The sequence below is a fragment of the Prionailurus viverrinus genome, unplaced genomic scaffold (genome assembly GCF_022837055.1).
Source record: "Prionailurus viverrinus isolate Anna unplaced genomic scaffold, UM_Priviv_1.0 scaffold_51, whole genome shotgun sequence".
NCBI lineage: Eukaryota > Metazoa > Chordata > Mammalia > Carnivora > Felidae > Prionailurus > Prionailurus viverrinus.
In genome coordinates, this window is record NW_025927614.1 from 2,445,749 (window position 1) to 2,469,779 (window position 24,031).

General features: G+C 49.8%; 1 protein-coding gene across 6 annotated transcripts in view; it reads left to right on the forward strand.

Annotated features, from left to right (window-relative positions):
- DIP2C (disco interacting protein 2 homolog C) overlaps positions 1–24,031 on the forward strand; it is a 416,214-nt gene that overhangs the window by 182,688 nt on the left and 209,495 nt on the right. The gene's annotated exons all lie outside the window — the stretch shown is intronic.

The following is a 24,031-nucleotide window of genomic DNA, read 5'->3' on the forward strand; positions in this document are numbered from 1 at the left end:
GAGGTCTTGCCCCCTGAGGACATAAGGACAATGGCCTGGCCCTCTGCCGGGCCCTGTCCCCACAGGGACTTTCTGTGATGGGCTGCGAGGCGCTGGGGGAGCTGGAGACACGGGCCCTGACAGCAGCCCCACATAAGAGCTGTCACGAGAGCAGCACATGCTCTGAGCAGTGATGTGTGTGGTGCCCCTTCAATCCTGCAGCGCCCTGGACTCTTCCTCCTTTATTCATTAGGGGATCGATGCCCAGGAAGGCAGCGGCAGGGAGCTGGGGACACGGGTGCAGGGCTGGGACCCTGATGCCTGGCCAGCCCACCATGTGCGAGGGACGGTGTAGTTGGCAGGCGCCGAGGGGTTTGGGGGGAAGGTGGAACCCCTTCAGATATTCCCAGAAACAAAAAGAGTGCTTTCCGTTTTAGAAAGACAGCATGTATGGCCGGGTCAGGGCAGTGAGCCAGCCAGGAGAGTCTCGAAGGAGGAACGGGAGGACAGCAAGATGTGGCGAATGGCGGCGTGACAGGCAGAGGCATGTGGCAGCCCTTGTGGGCTTGGGAAGGGTAGGCGAAAGGAATGTAGTTGGCAGAAACATTTGCTTTCAGTTCCTTTTCACCGTTTCTTTAAAATGTAGCCCATTTATACTTGGGAGCCTCAGCTGGCAGCGAATGGACAGCTTGCCGATGGGGAAACTGAGGCTGGAGGTCACGAAGGCTTCCCTGAGCTGCATGCCCAAGTACGTGGGGCCGATTCTGTGGTCGAGTCCTGGGAGTGTGGGTAGCGAACATGAAATGCTGCCCACAGCAGTCCAGGCAGCCTGTGACCCTGTGGGTAGAGCTGGTGACTTCAGGTTGGCACCACCTTCCCATGAGGCTGGAGTCTGAGGGGCCAGTCTCGTGGTCTCTGCTGTGACAGTTGGGGCCAAGATGAGGCTGTCTCCGATTTCTTTGCTAAAACCCCACGCACAAACTGTTGCACAGACTGTTGGTCGGACAGATGACCTTGAGTTGCAGACGTCGTGGATGGAGATTTGGGGTCTGGGGCACAGGACTGCAGGGACCCCACCGTGGCCCCCAATGCCTGGACACACTGACTCCGTTTCTGGATCAGACAGGAGGGGCTGGGTGTGCAGGCTCCGATCTTGGACGCTCTGTGGAGGAACAGGTGGCACTTTGAAGGGGGTGAGCTTCCACAAAACCCCTGAAGACGTGAGGTTCCGAAGGAGGCCGCGGTAACACTGAGAGTGATGGCTACGGCCACACAGCCGCATTCATGTGCCATCGTGCGCAGCCAGGCAGTCTGGAGATCTGAAGTGAGAACTTGTAGCAGCTCGTGCACTAAGCTGGAGCCTGCAGGCGCGGCCGGCGGTGCTGTGCCGCTTGGAGGCATCGCGCCTGGCAGCCGACTTGCTCGGTGGGGGTACCCGCGGGGAGGCCCTTCCCCAGAAGAGCAGAGAACCGGTCCCTTGAGGACAAGAATGCGGCCGCCCGGACAGGGGCCGGGCCTGGGAGCCCGTCGGGGGTGCTCCCTACCGTCTGGCAGAGGTCCGCTCCAGGCGGTTCCAGGCCGTGGGATCTCCCGCGTCGTCGTCTGCGCGTCACTCGGTAGCCTCCATGGGGACTGCGTGAGCGTGTTCGCCTTGAGCTGGGCTGTCGGGGAGCCAGCACGCCCGGCGTGGGCCACGGCCAGGCCTCCTGTGGCTGCGGGAGACGCACGCACGGCGGCGGGGTCCGGGGGTGTGAGCCTGAACCCCAGACACAAGGGAGGGAGCGTCTGCGGGCCCGCGGTGCTGCTCAGGAAGAGGACGCGGGAGCCCCAGACCCAGCGAGCTAATGGGGCTGCTCCAGTGTCCCCACGGGGGGGCGTCCGTGCTGGCGGCGACCGCAGGCCCAGGTGCCCCCGGCGGACGGTTTGTCAGTCCGTGGGGCTTGTGATTTGGGGCAGGCGAACGGGCAGTGCGTGTCCCGGCCGGGGCAGCAGGAGGCCGGAACCGTCGCCCTGACGTCGTCTGTGCTGCCAGCGCGGCCCCGCATTTCCCGACCTGCCTGCGGTGTCGACGGCGGCCCAGGCCCGGGGTGGGGGTGGGGGGTGGTTTCCCAGCGATTCCGGGGCCTTGAGCAGCAGACGCTGCTGCATCGTCTGTTTCCTGCTGTGTTACCTTTCTGGAGAAAGTGAAGTCCTTTATGCTTCTGAGACAAAGATTTCATGGGAATGGCTTCGTTTTCCAACGAAGTGAATCTCCATACTAAACCTAGAACAGTTCCTTGTGATTACGCTACCGGCTTCCCGCGGACCCCACACTTCCTGCCCCTGGCGGACGCCCCACGCGAGCCGGGCGCGTCGTCAGTCTCTGGGCGCGTCCGTCACGCGAGCGGGGCGCCGCCCTCACTCTCCGAGCACCTCCGTCCCTCCTGCGAGCAGGACGCGTCCACCACTCCCCGGGCAGGTCTGTTACGCGAGCAGGGAGGTGTATCCATGACGCGAGGGGCTGGTGCGTCCTTCACAGCCAGCAAACGAACACTTTGTCGGTAAAGTCGGCACTGTCGGTGATTTTCTCGTCGTCCCCGGGGACGGTTTCCCGCCCCCGAAGCTTGTCCGGGACAGCACGTGACGTGCCGGTTGCCACCGCGTGTCTTCCTCGTGGCGCCTTCGGCAGCTCTGAACAGAACGGGTCAGGAGCTGGGGTCCCTGTGACGCGCGCTCACGCCCGCCCCGGCGCGGTGGGTGTGGGGAGGTAGACCTGGGGCCGGCGCCCTCCTGGGGACATCCCGTCGGGCCTGGGCTTCCTCGGGGCCGCCTGCCTTTTACCGCGGGTTTGCTGCCCAAACCCGCTCTTGAGCGCCCACCGCCCGGGGTCTCCGCGGGGGATGGGGCAGAGTGAGCCGCCTGCGTCTCCTCGGTCGTGTGGCGTTGTTGGGGGGGGGCGCCTTTGCAGAGCCCCCCTCTGCAGAGGGGCTGTGGCGCGGGTGGACGCGCGGAGGGCCCTGGGCACAGACGGCTGCGCTCACTGGCTCTCACGCGGTACCTGCGCAGCCGGCCGACAGGGGGCGTCGCCCCGCGCCCGCAGCAGCCCCGAGCTCTAGGGGTCCCGGACCCACGAGGGATGGCGTGGGCGCCCCCCCACCCCCCCGCAGGGTGTCTGTGCCCCCGGGGTCCATGCAGCCCCGCGGCGACAGCTCCTCGGAAGGAGGGTGGTGCTCGGCCGGCAGTGCGGTTCCAGGGCCGGCGCCGAAGAGAACTCGGGAACATCGTCTTCTCGGTGAGCGCTCCCGGCCACTGAGCGCTGGGGGCGGCCCGGGGCGGTACTGGAGGCGCGGACACCTCCGTTGTCACTGCTGAGGACGTGGGTATGCCCTTGGGGAGCCCCGGCGGTGAGTTTGCGGGGAGGGTAGGGCGCAGGGAGCGGCCGGAGCGTGGCGTGGTCCCCGCCCCGTCGACAAGAGGGTTCCGGGTATGCGTCCCGAGCCGTCGACCCCGGGGGCTCCTCTGGGTGTTGCCAGGGCACGTTGTGAGAGGCCGAGTTTGCGCAGTAGAGGTGGGGCTGGGTGTACGCCGGCAGGAGAGTTCGCGGGACCTCTGAGCGGGACGCTGGCCCACGTGAGGGCTCGCCCCGGTCGGGGACGGCGTGGGGCGGGGCGCGGTGCGTACTGAGCTTTGCACCCACGCTTGAGCGCAGCTTCCTCCCGGGGGTGGACGGAGGCGTTCTAGCAGCGGCTGTGAATTTCAGACCGTTGCGCCTGCTCTTTTATGGACAGTGTCTTGTGGGTGCAGCTCAGACGCCAAGTGGGCGTCCCCCTCTGCGCCTGCACGGAGCCGAGAGCTCTGGGCAGGCAGAGCCTCACGCTGAACCCCACGCTGTCGTGTGGTTACGGGCAGGTCCATGTTGTGGGCCTCCGTCCCCCTGACCGGCAGGAGCCCTGTTGGGTTCGTCATCGGTGAGCTCGGCGGGGGCTTCCGTTAATCATTAGCAACATCCACGTTGTGTTCATTTGTCCCGCACGTGTTGAGGGTTTACTCTGCGGAAACGCTGGCGACTGAGATTTCACTCCTAACCTTTCTGGGCTTTAGTCCTCTCGTCTGTGTAGCAGGGCTGTTAGCACTGCCTTCTGCACAGTGTGGCTGGGGAGACAAAGTAACACATTTAAAATGCCGTTGAAAGCTTTGGTAACGCGTATGTGGCGGCGACTTTCTCACTATCGTAGCCTTTAGTGTATTAAAATTTGGTAATACCCCGTTTTTCCCCCAGTTTACGTATTTCCTTGGTTTGGTGTTCCTTTTCTTTGCAAATGACTGAAACACAGAAGATTTCGGGGTGATCAGGCACTTCAGGGGAAAGCTTAACGTCACAGGCTGAGAGCATGGCGTTCGCTATCAGACCGGCTGGATTCGAACCCTGTGGCCCCCACCAAGCAGTTAATGTAATTTTCCGCCTTGAGCCCCAGATCTCTCCCATACTGAGCCCCGACAGGTACCAGTGGGATTGTTGTAAGGATCAAAGAAAACAGCATACGGCAAGTGTTCACAAGCTGCAGTGCCTATTGTGTGTACAGGATCCATTAGGGAGAGAAGGCAGTGGCGTCCGGGGCCCCAGCTTGTTGGCTGTAAGGTGCTCATGCTCAGGTGTGTTTGGATCTCAAGTCCACGGGTGTCTAAAGCAATCTCACATAATTAGGGTCTAGTTAAAAAAGATAATTGGTTTTTGGATTAATCTTCATAATTCTAGCTGTTACAACAAGTCCCAAGATTTTAATGGCCTAACTCGAACTCATGTGGAGTTCTTGGCCAGCAGGTGGCCTTAGGCATGCCTTTGGGACAGGTGCTGGCGGCCGTGGGTGCACCCGCCACCTTCCTGGCAGTCTCTACGTTCAGGCATTGTGGGGAGGGACAGGATGGGCCGGTGTGCCAGCTGTCATGGCGTCACCACCTGTCTGATGTAGCGGACTGGTCTCAGCCACAGCTGGCATGCCTCTGACACGCCTGACACCTTTGACCCTGGGAGAAGCTGGGACCAAAGTCCAGCTGCGCAGCAAGAAGAGCGAGCGGGTTTGGGTCAGGTCCATCTCAAGTAGAGGGAGGATCGAAGGCTCTGTGGATGGTTCCATTAAACTGAAGACCACGAAGGCACTGCGTGGTTCTCTGCTGCCTTAACTGTGGCAGTCCTAGGGTTGGGTGAGGAGACAAGGTTTGCTTCTGCTCGGAGGAGTCCACGTTTGTGAGTTTTCTGTTTCTGCTGTGGCAGCTTCGTGGACCTCCCGTTGAGTCTTCACCAGGAGAAGAACCCAGAGCTCAGAGATGAGGTTTCCTGAACTGAGTAGGAAGTAGAACCATGATTTTTCTCAGTTCCCTTTCCTGGTCCACAATAGCTTTTCCTTGTCTGTATCTCTCTGGTCTCTCTTCTGTTTCCTTGTCTCGGCTTATCTCATTTTGTGGGCATTTTAAATATTTTTATATTTAGTTCCTGTTGGCGCATCTTCCTTTTCTCCACTTGTGTTCTTTTCCTGGTCTCACCACTTACCACTTTGTAATGACCAATGTGTGTGTCACTTTCCCCCCCTTGAAGACACAAGTTGTCATAACTGGAATTTGACACCAGAGATCAGAAAAGTCCTCGTATTGAGAAGTGTGGACTCTGGTGGACCTGTCACAACTGGTTGTCCAGAATTTACTGTGACCGTGTTTAAATTGACTCTGTCACATAAATGCCTTCAGAAGTGTGTTTTTAAATAGTGTGTGTGTTTAAACGTGTTTGTGGTTCTGCCCAGGGCTCGGTGAACTGAGCCTGTTGCGGCCGAGTTGTTGCTCCCCCATCCTGCCTCGGGGCGAGTGCATGTGGGGAGTGTGTGGAACAGCAGCTGGGAGTCAAGATGCTTCTCTCCTCGTGTCCCAACACACCATGCACCCCAGTGCTGTATGCTTTACACGGTAACTGTTACAGGGCTGGGTTAATGAGATATTCCAAAGTGTAAATTAAAATTTTCAGTTTTCTCTTCTTTCCTTATGGAGTTACTAGCTCCTGCTGCAGCCAAAGTGTCAGCCAGCCTGGTTTTTCCGTGACACTGAGTTAGTAATTTGTTTCATTAGAGGATTTTAAAAATGGTTGCTATACTTTATTAGCTGTCTGTGCCTACAAAATGCCAAGACGTTGGTAAATACACATGATCCAGAGAGAATCGCTTTTTCTGAACACTTCAATTTAAATGTACACAGGCATGCACACACACATGCATACACAGACACATGCACACACAGGCAGGCACAGACGTGTATACACATGCATACACATACATATGTGCACATAGAGACATAACACACATGCACATACATGCATGGACACATGTTCACAGACATGCACACACGGACATGCACAGGCACACAGACATTTGCAGATACACACAAGCACATAATGCACACATGGATGCACACACATACACGTGGATGCACACGCAGGTAGGCACATGTGTATGCAGACACACGCAGATACACATATATACAGACACAGACACATACAGAATTGCATCCATACACACCTTTTTTTTTCTCCCAGGATTTTGAACTTTTTAAATTTTAGTTCCGAACTTTATAAGACTCTCTGTACCCAAAGATGGGAGCAGGAAAATAGTTCTGCTGTGGTTTCTTTGAGTCTCAGTGAACCTGCGTGCTTTTTGTAAATCTTACACACTTTGAGTTGTGTTGGCTTAAGGCTAAGATCCTGCATTCACGGGATACCGGGGTTAGAATACTGGCTTGTGTTCATCCATGGTCGTGCTCCAGTGAGTCATGAATTTATCTGGATGTGTCTCCCGAAGGTATTGTGTGTGGAAAGTGCATTGGAACGTGGACAATGGTAGCTCTGTTACGAGCGGTCGTCGTCCAGCTGCACCCACCACGCGTGACCAAGTTTAACTGCCATACCTCCCCCTGATCTCCTTGTGCCAACAAACTGCTGTAGACGCCCCGTGGTGTCTCAGCACTCTCCCTTTTCTTTGAAAAAGAGAATTGCTCACCAATACTCGTGACTCTTTAGAGTGATGTTTTTGTTGAGGCGTAATTGCCATTGGATATCCTATTAGTTTTGGGTGTATTTGATGTTTTTACACATTATGAGCTGATCCCCATGTTGTAAGTGTAGTCACCATCAAAAGTTATCACATTATTAACGACTATATTCCCTATGCTGTACGTGACATCCCCACAATTATTTATTATTTTATAACTGGACGTTTCTACCTCTTAATCCTCTTCACCTATTTCTCCTGCCCCCAACCTCTGCCCATCCTGCTACATTTGTTCTCTGTACTTGAGTCTCTTTCTAATTTGCTTTGTTTAAATTCCCCACAGAAGTGAAATCATACGGACTTGTCTCTGACTTATTTCATTCAGAATTATATTCTCTAGATCCATCCATGTTTCAGAAGTGGCCGAGATTTCATTCCTTTCTTATGGCTGAGTCACATTCCTGTATGTGTGTATGTGTGTAAATGCCCCACATCTTCCATTTATCTGTCTGTGGACACTCGGGCTGCTTCCCTATCGTGGCTGTTGTAAATAACGCAGCGAACGTGGGGTGCAGATACCTCTTCAGACTGGTGTTTTTGATCCTCACATAAATACCCAGAAGTAGGAATTTCTCACGACAGTTCAATTTTTAGCCTTTGAGGAACCTTCACACTGTGGTCCGCAGCGGCTGCTCCAGTCTGCATTCCCACCAACGGTGCCTCACTGTTGCAGCACTGTCAGCACTCGTTTGTTGTCTTTTTGATACTAGCCGTCCCACAGGTGTGTGGTGATGCCTGATTTTGATTTGCATCCCTCTGATGATGAGGGAGCTGAGCAACTGTATGCCTTGGGAAAATGTTTACTAAAGCCCATTTCCCATTTTCAAAGTTGGGCTATTTAGTTCTTTTGATACCGTGTAAGTTCTTTATGTATCTCGGATATTACCCCTTACTGGATATGACTTACAAATATCTTTCCCCATTTATTAGATTGCCCTTTCATTTTGTTTCCTTCACTGTGCAGAAGTGTTTCAGTTTGATGTGAGCCCATGTGTTTATTTTTGCCTTTTGTTGCCCTTGCCTGAAGGATACAGGTGCAAAAAATATTGCTAAGACCAATGTCAGAGAGTTTACTGTTTGTGTTTTCTTCTGGGAATTTTATCATTTTAGATCTTCCATTTAAGTCCTAATCCATTGTAAATGTATTTTTGTGTATGGTGTAAGAAAGTGGTCCAGTTTCATTCTTTTGCATGTGGGTGCCCAGTTTTCCAGCACCATTGGTTGAAGAGACTTTTTTCCCCATTTTGTATTCTTACCTCCTTTGTCATGGATTAATCGAACATGTTAGCCTGGGTTTATTTCCAGGGTGTTTCTCCTGGTCTGTTGATCTGTGTGTCTGTTTTCGTGCCAGTTATCGTGCTGTTTTGATTACTGCAGCTTTCGTAAGATAGTCTGACACCAGGAAGCGTGATGCCTCCAGCTTTGTTCGTCTTCCTCCAGATTACTGTGGCTGTTTAGTGTCTTTGGAGGTTCCATATGCCTTTAGGATTTTTTTATGTTACTTCTGTAAAAATGCCCTGGTATTTTTGATGGGTATTGCATTGAATCTGTAGATTGCTCTGGATAGGCATGGACATTTCAACTCTAGTCATTCTTCTGATCTGTGAGCAAGGGGTATTTGTGTCATCTTCAGTTTTTTTCATCTGTGTTTCAGAATACAGGTCTTTCACCTCTGTGGTTAAATTTACTCCTGAGTATTTTATTCTTTTTGATGTAATTGTAAATGGGGCTGTTAAAAATTTCTCCTTCTGATAGCTTCCTATTAGCATAGAAATATAACTGATTTTGTATGTTTTGTATTGTACACCTTTATGGAATTCATTTATTTTAATAGTTTTGTGGTGGAGTCTTTCGTGTATTCTACATACAGTGTTGTGTCATCTGCAAATAGTGATTGGTTTACTTCTTCCTTTCTGATTTGGTTGCCTTTAAAGTGATTTCCACAGCTGGATGGTGGGGCAGATGGAGGTGAGACCAGGTCTGTGTTCTCACGGTGGGTCCAGTGTCATTTGAGAAAATATATTCAGTATGGTTACTGTTGTCATAATACACAGCAAGAAAGGGAAGCTTGACACATTTTTTTTTTTAACCGGGGATGTGCTGCAGAGAAATGAGATTCATAGATTGAGGGGTTAATAGACTAAGAAGCTTGGGGTGGCTCAGTCGGTTGAGCATCTGATTCTTGATTTTGGCTCAGGTCATGACCCCAGGGCTATTGGTCTCTGTGCTGAACATGGAACCTGCTTGAGATTCTCTCTCTGTCCCTTCTTCTTTCTCTCTCTCTCTGTCTCTTCTTCCCCCTCCTCCCCCCACCTCCTCTGGTCTCACTCTATCTCTCAAAAAAAAAAAAAAAAACAGCTTGAGAAGCTGACAGGCCGTGCCCCGATTGTCACAGGCACACGTGCTGTAGCCATGGACAGTAGAGGCAGCCCTGTCTGCAGCGCGGCTTAGATTCCCCGGACGGCTCATGTTTTTGTGGCTATATAATCTTTGAAAGGGATTGAAGGAATTGATGGAGTGTTACTAATCCCTTCTTTACGTATTGGTTGTTTCCTTTAAATGTTTGGAGTTGTAATGGCTCCTCAAAGCACTTGGGAGCCACGACTGCTCTGTGCGGCAGGACATTTTCTCCCTCCAGGGCGAGCCCAGGTCCAGTGAGGCGGCCAGAATGCTGCAGAGGCAAGGATGCAAGTCCCACGAGAGCCTGGTCTCCTGGGGTGGGAGTAGGCCCTATTCATCCGTGGAATCTCCTAAGTCACGCCTGTAAGATGTTTGCATGACTGAACGTATTAAACCCACTACCCGCCATTCGCACGAGCTCACAAAGGAATACGTGAGAGGAGCTGTGTCAGGAAACAGATGTAAAGGAGCTTAGCTGCTCTCTTTCCCACCTTTACCTGGAGTAGGTTCTGTTTGGTGAAAGTGACGGTTTGCCCTGCAAGAAAGGGGACCATGCAAATGTAAGGTGTGGTACCTTTGTAATTGTGGTTTGTTTCCTCTCTTTGACACGAAGCTGGAAAGAAGCAGGTTAGCTGGCACATCTTGTTAGTCTTTATGCTTTTTTTTTTTTAAAAAAAGGAAGATATACAGAATTATTTAGTTGCCGAGTAAGGTAACACAAAATACCAGGAAAAAGTTTCACTATCTGTAATTTAGATCACTGAGATTTCAGGGTATTTTCTTCTGAATTGGCATCCTGTAGCTTTGGGAACCTATTTTTATTCATCTTTTACTATCTTGGTCCTAACGTGGAAGCTGGTAATGAAATCCTCGCTTTGAGGCAGGATCACTCACTGCATTTCCACCCTAAAACTTCAGGGGAGTCACAACAGGGTGCAGTGTGTGTATCTGGGATGACTAGCCCTTGTCTTTCTGCATGAAAGGAATCTGGAAGCAGCTCTGACCTTGGGTGTGGGAGCACAGACCATCATCCTGCTGATAGCTGTTCTCGTGTGTCTGTTCAAGTGTGGGCTGTATCTTCTCCAGAGTATGTGAACAGATTTCTGCCCAGTGGTGATTTGACCATGATTTCTATACGTCACGGAGACTTGGGGATAAATATTCTCTGTTGTTCACCCTTACTCTGGACAGGCATGCTCTAGTGGGGAAGGCTGGGGTACTCCATCTGTAAACTACAGGGAGTTGAAGGGGAGGCCTTTCCATGAAATTTTATTTTTTTTATTTTTTTATTTTTTAATGTTTATTCATTTCTGAGAGAGAGAACGAGAATGGGAGGGACAGAAAAAGAGGGAGACACAGAATCCAAAGCAGGCTCCAGCCTCTGAGCTATCAGCACAGTGCCCGATGTGGGGCTCAAACTCACGAACCGTGAGATCATGAACTGCGCCGAAATCGGACGCCCAACCAACGGAGCCACCCAGGTGCCCCTCCGTGCAGTTGTTTCTTAGCTCACAAAGGTAGGCCAATTTTACCTATTACCCCCCAAATAGAAGGAAGTTGCCATGTTCAAGTAGCATGATCAGGAAGCTGTAGTTTAATTCTTGGGTGAAATAATCACTATGTCGATATGCCTTTTGACTTGGCTTTGAAATCAGAATGACATGGAACTTTAGGCTAAGTCCCTGTGATGGGTCCAGACATAAGCTGTTACAGCTACAGAGTTTATCAGGTGTGTAAGAGTCTTTATGAAAACCTTGGCGGGGGAGGGGGGGCGGTGAGAATGGACAGGAAGATTCTTCTCAAAAGGAATTCAAAAGTGTTAGCAGTGCCACCTAATTTTCTGTAGAAGGTCCATCAAAGTGTGGCTCCTTTTGCAGTTTAACAGGAGCTTAAGAGCTGGAGAAATACTTCTGAATGTTGCTGAAATTGCGTTTTCTCTTTCACCTTGTGTGTAAACTGTGGGTTTCCAGGTGGTTGCTGGGGGCTCGCGGGGGTAGTCAGGTGGTGCCGTGAGTGGGGGACACCTAGTGGTTTTCTTCAGGCTGGTACACTGCACGCCTTGTAGCCTGTGATGCTGTCTCTACTTTTCATAGGAATTCTGTCTCGTTTTCAAGATTAACACATAGTAAAACTGACTCTCTGGTGCCCAGATCCGTGCGTTTCATGGTGCTTATTTCGCAAGCTTTTGATCCACCCTGTTGGCGTGTCTGTTCACGTCTTTGCCAGGTTCTTAATCAGGATGCTGTCTGTCCTTTGTTAGAGGTGTGGTTTGAAAATATTTTCTCCCAGTCACTAGCTTAGTGTTCATTCTCTGAAGAGTGCCTTTTTCAGGACAAATTTTTAAATTTTGATGAAGTCCACTTCATTATTTTTTTATGGCTCATATTCTTTGTTTAACCGAAAGTTATGTGGATTCTCCCCTGTGTTCTCTTCTAAAATTTTAGTTTTGTTAATACATTTAGCTCTGTCGTCTATTTTGAGTTATTTGAGGGTTAGGTTGAGATGACGATGATTCTTTTTTTGCATATAGATACCAGTTACTCCAGCCATGTTGAAAAGACCATCCTTTCCCTATTTAATTCATTTTGCACCCTTGTCAAAAAGCATTTAGACGTGTGTGTGGTCACATTGTTTTGATTTTTGTAAGTTTGTGATAAATCTTAAATATGGTAGCATGAAACCTCCAACTTTATTCTCATTTTTTTGCTATTCTGGTTTCTTTGACTTTTCATATATCTTGTGGAATTGGGTACATCTAAAAGAATTCTGCTAGGATTTTAGTTTGATCATGTTAAATGTATCCATTAATTTGGAGAGGACTGGCATCTTTATGTTCATGGACATGGTATGTCTCTTAATTTGTATGGATCTTCTCTGATTTCTTTCTTCACTGTTTCATACTTGTCAGCATACAGATTCTGTAAAAATCCTACAGATCCTATCCATGTTTTGGATGTTTTGTTAGGTTTATACCTAAGTACTTCTCATTTGTATAGCTACTGTAAATGATATGTAAAGGTAAAATGTTTTTAAAAATTTAGTCCCAGATACTCATTATTAGTGTATATTAATATGATTTGATTTTGTATGTTGTGACCTTGCTAAAGTCAGTTAGTAGGGCTAGCAGTTAATTTTATGGATTCCTTGGGGTTTTCTTTGTAGGCTTTTGGTTTTTCTGTTTTCAGTTTCTCTGATTTCTGCCCTTTATTATTTCTTTCCCTTCACTTGCTTTGGATCCCCCCCCCCCCAACTTTCTTAAGGTAGAAGGGTAGATTAGTGATTTCAGACCTTTCTTTTCAGATCTGAACTTTTAATGCCATAAGTGTACTACTCACTATTTTGGCTATGTTCCAGAAATTTTGGTTTCCATTTTTGTTCAGTAGGAAATATCTTTGACTCTCATTTGAGAGTTCAAGGTACTTTTGTGTAGTTCATCCAAATCTCATTTTGGCTAGCGATCACGGTTAGGATTTGTGCAGGTTTATTTCCAGCATTCCCGCCTGATATTCTCGTGGTCTGTGCCTTGACCGGCCACTAACAGCAGTGGAGCTTGTCAGGGAGGTTGGCTGATGTGTGGAGTGTTGGTGATGTAAAAGTCATTACCGTGTGGCAGTTTGAACTTAAGTGCCATGACGACAGGGATAACAGGGGTCTTCTGGTTTGTATTCTGCTGTTGCCTCATGCCGGGACCAGGGCTCGGCACGCAGCAGGCACGTGAGGCTTGTTGTTATGTGTTTGATGGCGTTGTACTTCTTACACGTTGATCAAGTGTAATTTCACTTTTGTACTTACCCACCCTGGTCTCTGGGCTTATGTCAGCTGCTTTGCTCTGGAAGCTATTTTGCAACATGACCATGTTTTCAAGCCAGTTTTTTTTTTTTTTATGTTTATTTCTGAGACAGAGAGACAGAGCATGAGCAGAGGAGGGGCAGAGAGAGAGGGAGACACAGACTCAGAAGTAGGCTCCAGGCTCTGAGCTGTCAGCACAGAGCCTGACGCGGGGCTTGAACTCACAAACTGCGAGATCATGACCTGAGCTGAAGTCGGACGCTTAACCTACTGAGCCACCCAGGCGCCCCTCAAGCCATTTTATATGTTGATTTAAGCCTTAGTTGCTTGTTATTTTTTCTTATTTTATGTAAAAGGTTTTTTGTTTTTTGTTTTTTTTCCATTTTGTCATTCTGTGTGCTCATCTTTCCTCTATTGGGATGTATGGTGCCAGTGTCCGTTACTTTGTAAAGATTAAAGAGTTACCTTTAATCATGTGTGTAGTCAAATATCCAGCAGAGGTTTGTTGATTCCAGCAGTAAAGCAGAGACCTCGAACAGTGCATCATCAGGTACAGGATTGTATACATTATGCTTTATTATTGGCCTTTTGAATAAAATGTATTATTAATAATTGCCACTTGATCCAAGTTGGGCAGAATGTTTAAAAAGCACAGTGATGGGGCGCCTGGGTGGCGCAGTTGGTTAAGCGTCCGACTTCAGCCAGGTCACGATCTCGCGGTCTGGGAGCTCGAGCCCCGCGTCGGGCTCTGGGCTGATGGCTCAGAGCCTGGAGCCTGTTTCCGATTCTGTGTCTCCCACTCTCTCTGCCCCTCCCCCGTTCATGCTCTGTCTCTCTGTGTCCCAAAAATAAATAAACGTTGAAAAAAAATTAAAAAAAAAACACAGTGTTTCCATGAGTAAAAAGTTTATATTTTCATGGTTCTTTTTATTTAAGTAGGTAGTGGTTCATCAGAATTTTATCATGCACACATTAGGTGCTGGGGCTGTGCAGATGTTTTATTCCCAACAGTTCAGGATAGTTTTGGTCTTGTTTGGAGGTGAATTTGTGCACCTCAGCGTGTTTTCTGGAGGGACTCTCATAGGTCATCAGTCTCATAAAAAGTATACATCTTTTTTAATGATTACATAAAATTATCCGAATAACTAGTTTATCACACGTGTCTCCTGGCATATCTGCCCTCTTCCTTTTTCCTCCCTGCCTCCAAAATCCTTGAAATTAACAGCAAGACTTTACAGGACTGAGCCATTATTTTAGAAAGCAAGATTGAAAATATATATACAATTTGAAGATAAAATGATTTTAAAAATCTGGACATATTCTGTCTCTTGACCCCAACAAGAGGGCCATCATACTTACCCATTCTTATTTCCCATTACTCGGCCAGATGGGGCAATTTAAGAACGTCATTAGAATCATTAACTTAGTCACTACTTTATTTCCACCTTTAAAAAGTTTCAAAAACTTTTATCTTTGGTCCAGCAAACATTTAGTGATGGGGCCATGTCTCTCTCATGTACCATCCTCTACCAACTGCTTGGCACATAGTAGGTATTAATACGTGTTTGCTGGACGAATGAATGAGTGAATGGTAATTAAACTCCGGACCCTCTGATGGCATTAGGAAATTCCGAGCTCAGGTGCAGGCCAAAGCTTCAGTGTTACTTTGCTGCTGTTTTAGGTGGGATGCCCTACTGAGCTGTAGATTTCTGCATTTCCTGAAGGTCAGAGTGACTCCTTGGTGCTGTTTTATTCAGTCTGAAAGAAGGGGGCGGGTGATGGGGCTCCTTATTTCTAGGGAGGAAGACTGGGCTTGCATCACCATGCCCGATGTGCGGTGCTCACCGGCATCTCCACGCTCCCTGAAGTGCTCCTGGGGCCTGCAGGTGGGGCGGGTAGGTGTGCTGCAGGGAGTGAGTGTGAGCTCACTTTGGGCCCTAACCTCTGACCCATGGGCAGGTAGCTGTGAGGGGAAGAAGGCCCCTGTGTGTGGATATGCAGAAGGGGGCATGACCCAGCCCAAATGTCCTATAAAAGTTTGTAGGTGGCCTGCGCTTGCTGGCAGGTCCCCAGTTGTGTTCCGTGAGTCTGAACCTACTTGGGTCCTTCGTGCCCCAAGAGCCCACCTGAGCTGAGAGCTGGCCACTCTCCAGCCATGGCAGCGTCCAGTCCCAGGCCAGCCCTTAGGTCATTTTAAGCTTTAGGGGTTAACGTATCAATGATTCCTTTAGGATGACAGTGACACTTAGAGAATGACATCTGGACATTGAAGGTGTCCTTGGGACAAGTACTCATTAAATCCCAACAGCCCAGAAAGCAACACAGCTACATAAGTATGCCAAATTAATTTTTGACCAAGGAGCAAAAGCAATTCATTGGGGGAAGGATAAACTTCTCCAAAATCATGTTGGAACAGTTGGATGTCCGTAAGAAAAAAAATCTAGATCTGAATCCCACACTTACAGAAAAATCTGCTTAAGGATCATAGATGTGAGTGTCAAATGTGAACCTGTGAAACTTACAGCAAAAAATTATAGAAGATCTTCAAGATTTAGGCAAACAGGTTGTAGACTTGAATCTACAAGCACAGAGCCTTCAAAAATTAAGAGAGAAATATTGATGAATTGGATTTCATGAAAATTAAAACCTGCTCTGTGAAAGACGGTGGACAGACCAGGTACAGATGTGGATAGTATGTGCCACCCACATGCTCAACAACAGACTGGTATTCACACTACATAAAGAACTTTCCGAATTCAACAATATCACTAGAAATCCAGTGAGAAAATGGGCTAAAGACATGTACAGACACTTCACTAGAGAGGATGTGCATATGGAAAAAAAAAAAAACCCACGAAAACAGGCTCGGTGTCATTGGGTGTTACAGAAAAGCAAAGTAAAACCATTTTGAGATGCTGCTGCCTTCCCATCAGACTGGCCCAAGTAAAAATAGCAGTGGCACCAAACAGGGTGTGCAGTAGCTGTCTTTGGGGACCCTGCTTGGAACCTGTTTCCGTGTTGCCTTGGGTCTCTTTGGCAGGGCACAGGTGGTCAGGTCGCTCACCTCTCTGTGAGCTTCCTCTCGTGACACTGTGTCGGGGCAGACCAGGCGTCCTCTCAGATTGCTTTGCCTTGTTGGTATTGCCGCAGAAACAGCCGAGCAGACGAGCATAGCTGTAGCGACCCTCAGTGGAGCTGCTTAAGTGATTCCGGGAACACTTAAGACCAAACTCTAGGTGAGTGAGGGTGTGTTTATGAAACAGGGAGATAGTACTTTTATGTTTGTGGAAAACCAGGACAGCCTCTCTCTTGGATCCTTGTCTGCTGGCACTCCCGTAACTGATGTGTATAAATAATGGTTCTGAGTTTTGTTTCAGGGACACGATTTTCTGGGTGTTGGGGTTTCTGCACTGGAATGAACTTTTGTATCTACTAATGGGCCTGTTTTTCTCCTGTTGTCTCAGTAATGAAGCCTTTGATAAACTCTGTAGTTTTCTCATTCTCCTTTGGTGCCCATGTAGCCCTTTCCGACCAGGCGCCGAGGGGTGGAGTTCATAACCACTGCCGGTGCTTGGCCCACACGCCCTGCCTTTGCTGCCTGCTGCGTGCTTGCCACGGGCCACGCCTGAGACCGTCCTGGTCCTAGGAGTGACACGAACATTGTTGGTTCTGTTTGCCCTCTTTCCACTTCTGCAGAAGGTGTGGACACATTTCATGGTGGGACAGTGGGGGAGCTTCAGAGGATGGGCACCTGACGGTCCTGGGTGGTGCCTTCGGCGGGCCTGTGGGCAAGTGCGGTAGCCAGGTCAGGCCACCCCTTCACTGGAAGATGAGCAGGAGGATGGTTAACGGGAACTCTGAAGTATAAATGCCTTTATTTGTAAGGTGCCCGGGAAGATCCCGAATCATGAGACAGCCCGTACCCGTCCTTTTCCCTTCTGTGCTTCGTCCCCTCCCAATCCAAGGTACAGACGCTGTCCCTGTCGTTGGGCAGGAGGCTCACTCATGGGGTCTCTGGGGCTTGGATGAGAGAGGGGGCCCAGCCGGGACCCTGCCCTCGGCTCTTTCTGAATTTCTAGCTAGAAATCATGAAAAATGGTGTCCATCACCCAATCTTACCCCTTCCTGCTCTCCCACAGAGAAAGAGTCACAGCATCTAGTAAAACCTGCTTACCTGTGGGACTCGGGATCCACAAAAGTGAGTCCCGTCTGGAAAGTGGGAGCAGCTGTGTTTCAGACTTCTGTGGTCTTTTCAGGAACACTGTTCTTGGAGTGTGAGATCGTTTCCTCCTTTTCTGAGGGAAGGATCTCTGAATCTCAGAAAATACCAAGAAAGGACTCTTGTTTAATGTATTTATAGCAAGTGATCACAGCAAGTTGAATGTTCTGGACTGACCGGGCAGGAGGGAGGCCTTGCAGCCAGAGAACAAAGCAGCCTCACACTTACAAAGCCTCCCTCCCCTGCACAGCAGACCTACAGCATCCTAAGAATTTGACAGGTTCTTTTGGGATTCTTGAAGAGCCCTGGTGTCCTGTTCGGCTGGGGGGGGGGGGGTGCTGGTACAGGGCCCCCTTTACACCTGCAGCTTGGTTGCATATCTATGGCTGCGGGGCTGGGCAGACGCCTCTTGTGTGGTTTGGAATAGAACGGACTTCCAACGGGTTATTTTCTTTAAACCTTCATACAGTTGGAGTTCCTGACAAACCAAAAAAGGCAGCTACAGGGGACACATGATATTTAACAACAAAAAGTAAAACCTTAAGTGATAATATCTGAGACCTTATTGGCTAGGATTAGGATTTTATCACAGTGGCACATTTATGATATTTGTCTTTCTGGTCATGGCATTAGCTGAATGCCTTACGGAAGTTTCTGGTCATTCACATAAACATAAAAATACCAATTGTGTTAATTGGTAGTTCTTCAGAGTCTTTTCCCGTCATACTGAGTGTTTAAATAGGCCTTGGTGATTTTGCATTCATACAGAAGGGACTGTCTTCACCCTAATCACCTTACTTAAAATGCCCTATGGAATTCAAGTTTCTGAACTTTACACTGGAAGTGTGGCTTCCATCTTAGAAAACTTGGGGGCAGTGAAAGCAGCCCTGCATCTAGATGGCGTCAGAGGAAGCATCGTGGCTGTGGGGTGTGTGTTGGCAGGACACGGGGCCACACTCTGTGAGGACGTACGGGCCCCGCCAGAGGGCTTGGTGTCCACCCTGAGCGCGGTGACCAGCCTTCCATGTGCTGAGTACTGTGGTCCCATGGCCGTGTTGCCCTTTTAGTGAGGACAGGCACTGGGCTGGAGGTCATGGGCTGCAAGTGGCTGTCCAGAAGACGTGGGACTGTTGGCCCAGGTGGCGGTGTCAGGGAGAGAGGAGAAGCAAGTGGACGCTTTAGAGGGTGTGATGTTGCGTTTCCTCAGTGTTTCTGCTTCTGTAAACGGCCTGTCTTTGGCCTCCTCTCCTGGGACGGTCCTTTTATGGCTGCCTGCTGCCTGTTGGCTGCATGCTAGTGAGCTGAGCATGTGCTTGGAGGTCTTCCGGGGTGGGAACGCTGCCTGGGCGCCCCAGTGTCCCTCACAGTATGAACGGGTCACAGATCACGGAAAGTGTTTGTGGGGCTGAAAGTACCTTCTCCCGTCTGCTGGTGCTCACTGAGACCTTTCCCATCCCTTGTATTTGACCTTTTCCACTGCAGTAGAAGGTAGTAGGTATTATTTTTTTTTTAATTTTTTTAATCTTTATTTTTGAGAGAGAGAGAGAGAGAGAGTGGGGGGGGGGAGGGGCATAGAGGGAGACACAGAATCCAAACCAGGCTCCAGGCTCTGAGCTGTCAGCACAGAGCCCAACATAGGGCTCGAACCCACAAACCATGAGATCATGACCTGAGCTGAAGTCGGACACCCGACCGACTGCACCCCCTAGGTGCTCTGAAGGTAGTAGATATTATTACCGGTATTTTATAAAAGAGAGGTGAGGCCTGGGGAAGTAAACTGACCCTGCAGGGCCCCCAGCTGTGTTCAGGGACAGAAGGGGTCCCGGGTCTGTGTGCTCCCACCACCTTGGACAGGCGGGTGCAAGCACGGACGCCACAGTCTCTTTCTGCAAAAAGCTCAGCACAGAGTGGCTAACACGCCTCCAGCAGCCGGGCCGGGGGGAGAGTGCCTTCCAGGGTGCTCCTGATACCTTATAAAGCCATCGGCCTAGGAGAGGGATGTTAGGAAGGTTCCTGACAGCTGTAAAATTCCAAACATGGGAATGATTGCTTTGTTACATAAGCATTCGTTCCAGCTTCAGATGAAGAATCAAAGTCCTAATGCTGGGAATGGAAACCATCCCATTAGGCTGGTCTGTTTACTCTGATCCTAGCCTGGCTCTGTGGCCTGAGTTTCGCTCCTAGGGAGCATCCTGTCACCTTGAGATGTCTTGGTGGTCCAGGCTCCCCCTTCCCAGCCAGGCATCACAGGGCCAGTGGCTCTGCACAGACCCTCGTGGGGCCTGAGTGTATGGTGCGAGGCTGGGTCGGAAAGATGAGGGCCTGCGGTGTCTCCTTCAGCCCTGCATTTGCTTGGCTTCTTTTCAAGGACTTGGGGGTTCACCTGAAACTCTGGGCTACGATGGTAATAAGAGGATGCTTCCTTTGGGGAAGGTGAGAAAGGTCTCTGCTCAGTGTTGCTCAGCTATGTATTGGTAGTTTTGCCTTACTTGGCTTTTCGTTTTAGGTTTAGAACTTGTCTGCAAATCTTTTTTTCTTTTTTTTTCTTTTTTTTTTTTTTTGGTACTGAAAGACATAACTTCAGTTTCTTATGAAACTTTAAGTTTTATTGAGCTTCTTGGAGGATGACAATATGGAAATTTTTGATAAAGTGGGAAGTATTTCAAAAGATCGGTTGCGTTTTCTTCCTACTGAGAAAGGACGATTTCTGCACTTTTGTGTCCTGTGTTCTTGCTCCTGAAAGGAAAAAGGCGTTACGTGGGCGGGTGTCTTCAACACAGGAGTATGGAAGTATGCCGTTTGGATTTTACGTGGCAAATACTTGAGCGAGGGTTGGTGTGGCAGGAAGGAGTGGCTCCCCCCAGGGTGGCCCTTCTACTCAGAGTCACGGTTTTACCCTGAAGGCTGCATGCTCACCGCAGATCCAGGGTGAGGAGGAGAGAGGAGTGCCGTGGAGCCTTCAGCCTGGATGACGAGAGAAGGAGAAGCATGTTTTCACGGTGGTGTCGCATCATGGCACGGATTGTCAAGCAGCTTTGGGCAGGGACTGGGGAGGCGCCCTGGGAGGACGGAGTCGCGTGTGAAGCCAGCCAGCTCGTGTCCGTCGTGTGTACCCCTTCATCCTGTTTCCTTCCATCGCCCCATCCATCCCCCTTTCATCGGTCAGTCATCTCTCTCCTCTTGCTCCAACTTACGTGTCTTCGTTACTGTATCAGCGCAGAAAAGCTCACTGGCAGAACGTAAGAGCCCCTGGCGAGAAAATCTGCCTGTATGAACTCACAGTGAGAGGTTGCTACAGACTGATGCTAAAGTAGTTGCAGAGTTCAAAGTAACTGGACTTTCTCCATGGAAAAGCGGCAACGTTTTTAGCCCTGATGCTTGGGGCGCCTGAATGACCCTGGGCCCTTGGCACAGACACTGGATCATTTCGGGGAACACACCCTGAAGCTGTTGTCTCAGACACCCTAATAATGGAGTCATTGAGCATCCCTCTCTGCCTCTTCCCCAAATGATCCCCAAACAGTTAAATAATCACCCTCTGTGTGCCCAGATGATGAGCACAGACTCTGTCCAGCTGTTTATTGGAAGTCACTCTGTGACATTCATGTCCAGTGCTGGCTTGTGTGACTAAACCCACTGACACAGGGTGCCTGTTTGTGAAACAGTGGGTCTGGGGCTCAGCTCTGTAGGACGCTAGTCCTGACGGCATTGCCCGTATTCTGAGGGAGTCACTTGCGTATGTGACAGGAGTAAGCTGGCAGCAGCTGTCCAAGGCCTCGTGAGGAAAGCACTGCCATGACTCGTGCAGAGTTCTCTGCGGCCAGAGCCCAAGGCCAGGATGGTCCTGCTGGGGGGGGGGGGGGGGGGGAGGGGGGGGGCATGTCATGAGCAGGTGGCCAGAACACCGACCACGTCCGTGTTGGCTGGAGTGGACGGTTTCAGGTGTGGCTTCGGTGGGAAGTTGTTTGCAATTTGGTCAGAGTTTGTTTTCTTAGATCTGGGGACCTGGGCCGGAAACAGGAGCACCGTTTGTCTGTTTCTCGCCTGTCAAATCAGTAGTTCTCAGGATTAAAGGCTCTTTGGGACGCGTGGGACAGGGGCTGTGGAAACTTGTCTTTCGTGGTAAATCCCTGTGGTGTGGGCCGTGCGGTCCGGGCTGTGGTGCACACAGGGGGTGCAGCTGTGTGCCAGGAACGCGTTGTGTGCAAAAACAGTCTGCAAGCTGGATTTGTCGTTTGCCGCCCCCTCATTTAGATGAAGTTATTTCATAAAAAGTGTCTCTCTTCCCACGCCTGTAGGTTTTAAGAGCTGGTAGCAACCTGGGGTCTCTGAGAGTGGTATCTGGAATCCCCTGTGAGCCGGGTGCTTGTGAGCATGATTTCATAGTGGGGCTGGAGCAAATCACCTGCTCAGAAGCACTGACTCCTCCCACCATCCAGCCCCTTCCGAGCCGGGCCAGGAACCTGGGTAGAGATGCTCTGGAGAACAACACTGACGTCTTCTGACTTCATGAAGAGTGAAGAGTGTGTTTTCACCTGGAAAGGGCTTATTTTCCTTGAGGCCTAAAGTCTTAATAATGGGAGCTTCCTGAAGTAACACAGAGTTAAAACTGAGTTTCCTTGTGGTTGGTCTCTGCCGACAATTAGGTGCAGACTTCCTTCCCCCACACATAGATGTTCATCTGAGAAGTTTTTGAAACTTGAGCTGAATTTTGGGTACAGAACACACCATGAAAGGTGCTGGCCTACCCTGCTGGGACTCAGGTGTAGGACCCTGCAGAGTACAGGTAAACAGCAGGTGTCTACCTCGTGCTCAGGGGGCTGTGTGTGCCGTTGTCCCAGCCGTACACCCTCACCTGTGCCTTCCTCTTCCTGTCCCTGATTTCATCTCCCCTCCCCTCCCTTGCAGGGAGCAGATGGGCTCTGAGTCCGGGAAGGGCTGACATGAGCCATGGCGGATGCAGGAGCCGTAAATTACAAGGGAACTGGCTTCCTCGATGGCGTTCTTTTCAGAGAACGTTGGGGAAGCATGCGTGGTGAGGGACAGCGAACCCAGGGGCTGAGAGAAGGCGTGGTGGTCCTGCTGTCCTGTCATCTGTCATCTAAGGGTGGGGGGGGGGGCTCCTCCTTGTCTGTGAGCAGGACTGGGAGCTTCAACCGTCCCCTGGGGCTTGACTGCTTTTCTTATTCTGCCCTCAGGCAGATTGATGTGAAGCAGCCTGAGGGCCTGGTTCCCCATGGACCACCCTCCCCCTCCTCGGCTGCTGTGGTCCTACCCTGACCACACAGCTTCCAGGCATCGCTGGGATTCCTCCTACAGATTGGTTTTATCCTGTTTTTCCAAAGCCAGATGGCTCCTTGCCTTTAATGTTTGTTTGTTTTTTTAAGATTATTTATTTATTTTGAGAGAGAGAGTGAGTGCTCGGGCACACAAGCAGGGGAGGGACAGAGAGAGGGAGAAAAGGAGAGAGAGAATCCCAAGCAGCACTGTCAGCCCAAAGCTTGATTCGTGGCTCCAACTCCAGAACCGCGAGATCATGACCTGAGTCGAAATCAAGTGTCAGATGCTTACCTGACTGAGCCACGCTGGTGCCCCTCGTCTTTAATGTTAAGAGGCGTGGTAGTCTTGGGCAGAAATCAGAAGGCATGGCCCATGACTGCCACTTCTCAGCCAGTATCCTAATTCGGTAACTTACTCTGTTTTCCTGATAAATCACAAACATGCTCCAGAGTGTGTATGTGCACACGGGATGTTTTGGTTGTTGAGATTTTAGACAGCCTTTTAAACCGGGGGACTTGATGGAGTGTCTCCAGAAGCAACCGAGCAGACTTGGTGCTTAACTGTGTTGTATGCAGCCACAGCACATACACCTAAGGGCCGCAGACCGTCTGTGTGTCGACAGTGGCCGCTGACACGCCGTCGCATCGGAAGTGCTCATCGTGGATGGTGGGATACGTTTTCCAGAAACTTTGGGTGTTTAAAAACTAGGTGTGTGTTTCACCTGGCACACAGCCTGCAAAGTGAGCTGTGAGTTTGTCGGGTCGGTCACGGGCAGTCTTTATACAGGGTGCTCGTGGTTTGCTCAGATTTGGTGAGCATGTCACTAGGAAAAGCAAATTCACCAATTTGTGTATGACTCATAACTTCTCATTTGCTGTATTTTTATTAAAACTTGAGTTTTTAAGCTCTTCTGGGAATGATGACTTGTTCCGAATATTAGGAAAAAATAATCACAAAACGTTCAGGGGCAAACCCAGCATTTTGTGTGTGTTAGTGCTTCCACTTTGTCCCTGGTACTCCGCATTTGGGGAAAAGGTCAGCATGGTGAGCCCCCCTGCTCTTCTGTGTGTGAACCTGTGGCTTTAAAATTTTAATTTATGCTTTAAGGATAAGCACCTTGCTTGCATACTTTGGATTTTTGTAGGTCCCACATTTTCTTGCTCTGTTTTATCTCATGTTTCATCTGGTCTGAGTCATTTATTTCATAAACACCCTAGCAGTTGAGTGTCTGTGGGACCAACAAGCAGGTCAGTCAGTGGAGGAAAATACTAATCAGCAATGGTTTTGGTGGACATCT